The following is a 5,581-nucleotide window of genomic DNA, read 5'->3' on the forward strand; positions in this document are numbered from 1 at the left end:
GAGAGGATATTAGTTGAAATCCAGCTGAGGGCCTTGTTCCTGATGGGAGTGTTAAAAGTACATTTGTTTATTTGAAAATCATATTATATGGTGTAGTGATATTGCCTGACCGTATTGAATGTGCTACAACTGTAATTCACTTCCTTGGTATATGGCATAAAGTAAAGACAGTAAAGACATTGTCATCCAATTTTATTATCCGGGAGACATAAAGTAAAGACAGTAAAGACATTGTCATCCAATTTTATTATCCGGGAGACATACACTGAGATTTTTCTGTCATGTCATTTACTGTTATGCTCATTGTTTTCTATAGAGATAATTTTAGGCAGTCATCATTGGTTTCAAAGGAGAGTGAAACACTTGCCTGTGTGTTTAAAAAACAGAGTAAGTTGGCTTAATTCTCCTTCCATCTTTTACTTCATGCTTTAAAGATATTTGATGTGTATTTATTTATAATATTAGCATCTCCTACTGTATTTTTGACATTTTAAATTCTAAAAATTTTGTTTGTGAGAAAGTCTAATGCTGATCATATACTGTTGGCTGAACATTGTGCTTTAATGACACTATCATACAGTTATGCTGACTTCTATATGTGCAGCAACCTAAATGGCTGCTATAATATCCTAGTTTGTTGTTAGAGGTCACCAGCAGGTGACATGTCTGATGTCAAAATTGGTGAAAAACAAAGCACTATTTTTAAAATATTTCAATTCTGTTCATGATACCTGGTATGCTATATGGGCATCAAATTTAGTTTCTTTATTTGGTTCATAAGAATTGAGCATGGCAAAATTATCAAAGCTTTACATGTGATTCTTACATGGTATTATGACAGTGGTACATCAAAGCTTTGTGCAATGTACTACTTGATGTTAGGACATAATAATTATTTCAGAACAAGGAGGCTCTAGAAATAATCAGTAAACAATAAAAAAATATACTATGAATGACCACTAAATAGTTTTTGATCTCTTCAGTTTACTGATCATTTACTGGTCCTCCTGAAATTTCAGTCTCTGATCTTTTTGTCAAACACATTTTTTTTTGTGCATCAAATAAAATGCTGCGTGTTGAAAAGTTAAATGAAATTCTGCGTGTTAAAAAGTAAGTGCGCTCTATTTGTTCTTATTTCCCTTGAATTGATCATTCATTCAGATTGATGAGTCTGGATGATGGGAAAATTCAACCTATAACTGAATAAATTTAGTGACAATTTGGTTTCTGATTGGATATACAAATTTATAATTACTATTTGGTCTATAATGGGGTATTGTTTTTAGCTGAAAATGGTCTATGATGGGGTCTGGGGTTTTATTTCCCGGCCACACACCCCTACCAAACTGAAAAGCCAGTGCCTCGTAATAACCTTATTATCATACATCTTTTCCTTCCAAGGACACATCCTGGGAATACCGAAAACCAAAGTGTTCAGAAAAGAATCAGTGAACTACTTTGTATGGAGTCCGGTCAAACCCTGGTGGCAGCCCTGTTTGTTATTATTAGAGGACGCTCACGCGCGTAATCATTCCATATTTGGGATTCGTAATTTTTGTAATTTTTATAATATTTCAAAACACATTTCGTCTCAGTCAGTTCCCTCAGTTCAGATGTGCTGTCTCGAAATCTGAAAGGCAAGGATTATCAATGAATATGTTATTTACCTGTACGTTTTTGAATAGTCACGATGATTCTAGTATTTATATTAATCGAAATGGTTGCTAGCCTGGAGAATAAAGTAGCATATTCAGCAATTTTACAGCAGGTTGCTGGTATGAAATGGCATCTATGGCAACCACACACAATACTTACAATGATTATATAATTTCTGTTGTTTCGATGGCACTGTGTATGACTATTATATTGAATTTGGTAGTACATTTTAGTGCATACGTACACTGCAAGTTTGTAACATTTCATTTGCCGGGAGAAGTTTCCCTGATATAGATATTTTTTACAAAGTAGTTAATTCGTATTCTGACTGTAATATCTGCTTTTACGAACCTGGCAAATTCCCAACTATTACACCTAATAAATAAATAAATAAATAAATAAATAAATAAATAAATAAATAAACAAACAAACGAACGAACGAACGAACGAACGAACGAACGAACGAACGAACGAACGAACAAACAAACAAACAAACAAACAAACAAACAAACAAACAAACAAACAAACAAACAAACAAACAAACAAACAAACAAACAAACAAACAAACAAACAAACAAACAAACAAACAAACAAACAAACAAACAAACAAACAAACAAACAAACAAACAAATAAATAAATAAATAAATAAATAAATAAATCGATCGATGGAGGATGGAAGTAATTTTGCAAATATTTTGCAAAGTATAAAGTCCTAGAAATTAAAAAAATCAAACAATGTAAGCAAAAATACTGTCTAATACATTTCACATTTCTACCACTGAATGGTTGTGTGCACACTGCTATGACCTTATAATGTTCTTTTCGGTGCTAAGAGGTATGTGACGTCACTAAAAGCCGCCGATACCGATTTAATCCTTTGTATTCTGTAAATATACCAGCATCAACATGGCGGTTGTTTTCACTGTTTGGATATTCGTGCTACTGATGACGCAGTCGTTTTGTGAAGAATACGAATTACGAAGTATAAAATCGTAGAAATGAAAAAATCAAATAGTATAAGCAAAAATACTGTCAAATACATTTCACATTCATGCTTTTTCTACCACTGAATGGCTGTTTGCACACTGCTATGACCTTATAATGTTGTTTTCAACATTAGGGGATATGTGACGTCACTAAAACCCGCCGATATCTATTTAATTCCTTGTATTCTGTAAATAAACCAGCATCAACATGGCAGTTTTTTCACTGTTTGGACATTCACATTTCCTAATGTGGTAGGATGAAAATACCCCGTAAAATACCACAAAATTACGGCACGCTTTGTAATGGCATTACGGTGACAAATGTATAAAAATTTGCTACAGATTTACCAAGCAAGTGTGTGTTTTCTTTGTTGTGACCATTCGAATGCGACTTCCAACGTTCGAAAATGCAAGATTACGTTGGAATATACGACGACAAATTGCATCACCCATCTACAAAATCCACGAAAATACTAATTATGCTTTTCGAATTCGGATTCTTTTCACGTTATTAACAGTAGGATATAAACGAATATTAAATTAATTTGATACACCATATTTCATTGAAATGACTAGGAATTAACAGTTAGCATATAAATTGTGTCGGAAAATAGGGGTGTTGGAACATAGAGATGTCAGAACATAGGGCAGTCCCTACAGCTGAAGTATCGACCGACGCGCAGCGGAGGTCGATGCGCGGCGTACTTTCTGAGTGCTTACTTTGAGGTATTCTTGTAATAACCTTATTATCATACATCTCTTCCTTCCAAGGTTACATCTTGGGAATGCCGAAATCCAAAGTGTTTAGAAAAGAATCAGCGAACTACTTTGAGTGGGGTCCGGTCAAACCCTGGTGGCAGCCATGTTTGTTTTTATTATTAGAGGACGCTTGCGACGACAAATTGCATCACACATCAACGGAATGCACGAAAATACTAATTATTCTTTTCGATGGACGTTTTTCACATTATTAACAGTAGGATACAAAAAATAGTAAATTAATTTAATACACCATATTTTATGAAATCACTAGGAATTAACAGTTAGCATGAAAATTACTTTGTGATTCATCGATGCAAGTAAACACTAATAGGATTTCTTTATTCGTCACAGCCGCAGTATATTACCAGCAGCACATATAAACTAATCTGTCGTAAATATATTGCAAAAGAACTTCGCTCTATTATTTTGCAGTTGCCTGTCTATGTATTCTCTCTAGTATCTTCATTTCACTCTAAATGATTCACTAAGATGCTAGTGTGGACCTGGCCGAATTTTGTACATATTATTAAATCATGTATTGATGTCATTTTTATAATATTTCAAAACACATTTCGTCTTAGTCAGTTCCCTCACTTCAGATGTGCTGTCTTGAAATCTGAAAGGCAAGGATTATCAATCAATTTCTCATTTACCTGTACGTTTTTGAATAGTCACGTTGATTCTAATATTTCTATTAATCGAAATGGTTGCTAGCCTGGTGAATAAAGTAGCATATCTAGCAATTTTACAGCAGGTTGCTGGTATGAAATGACATCTATTCGACCACAGACAATACTAACAATGATTATATAATTTCTGTTGTATTGATGGCAATGGATATGACTATTATATTGAATTTGGCAGTACATTTTAGTGCATCCATCTACTGCAAGTTTGTAACATTTCATTTTCATTTGCCAAGAGAAGTTTCTCTGATATGGGATTTTTTTTACAAGGTAGTTAATCTATATTATGACTGTTCTTGCTTCTCTGTAATATCTGATTTCACGAACCTGGTGAGGGGTTAATTTAATTAGACGATAATATATCAGTATAGTCTTCGGGAAACAAAATAAGAATGTGTATTTGATGTAACTTGCTGAATGTAAAGTTTATTGTGAATTACGTAAATAACTATTTCAGACTACTAAAAACGCAAAGTATAAAATGGTAGAAATGAAACAAATCAAACAATTTAAGCAAAAATACTGTCAAATACATTTCACGTTCGTGTTTTTTTTCTACCACTGAATGGTTGTGTGCACACTGCTATGACCTTATAATGTTGTTTTAAGCACTAAGGGGTATGTTACGTCACTAAAACCCGCCGATATCGATTTAATCCTTTGTATTCTTTAAATATACCAGCATCAACATGGCGGTTTGTTTTCACTGTTTGGACATTCGCATTTCCTAATATGGTAGGATGAAAATACCCCGTAAAATACCACAAAATTACGGCACGCTGTAACTTTGTAATGGCGTTATGGTGACAAATGTATAAAATTATGCTAAACATTTACCGAGCAAGTGTGTGTTTTCTTTGTTGTGAACATTTGTGGAATTCGAATGCGACTTCCAAAGTTCGAAAATGCAAGATTACGTTGGAATATACGACGACAAATTGCATCACCCATCTACAAAATCCACGAAAATACTAATTTTGCTTTTCGAATTCGGATGCTTTTCACGTTATTAACAGTAGGATATAAACGAATATTAAATTAATTTGATACACCATATTTCATGAAATGACTAGGAATTAACAGTTAGCATAAAAATTGTGTCGGAACATAGGGGTGTTGGAACATAGAGATGTCGGAACATAGGGCAGTCCCTACAGCTGAAGTATCGACCGACGATTATATATCAGTATTGTCTTCGGGAAACAAAATAGGAATGTTTATTTGATGTAACTTGCTGAATGTGAAGTTTATTGTGCATTACATGAATAACTTTTATTTCAGACTACTAAAAACGCAAAGTAGAAAGTCCTAGAAATGAAAAAAATCAAACAATGTAAGCAAAAATACTGTCAAATACATTTCACATTCATGTTTTTTCTACCACTGAATGGTTGTGTGCACACTGCTATGACCTTATAATGTTCTTTTCTGTGCTAAGAGGTATGTGACGTCACTAAAACCCGCCGATACCGATTTAATCCTTTGTATTC

This window comes from Saccoglossus kowalevskii, chromosome 13, assembly GCF_978046115.1.
Source record: "Saccoglossus kowalevskii chromosome 13, keSacKowa6.1, whole genome shotgun sequence".
Taxonomy (NCBI): Eukaryota; Metazoa; Hemichordata; class Enteropneusta; family Harrimaniidae; genus Saccoglossus; species Saccoglossus kowalevskii.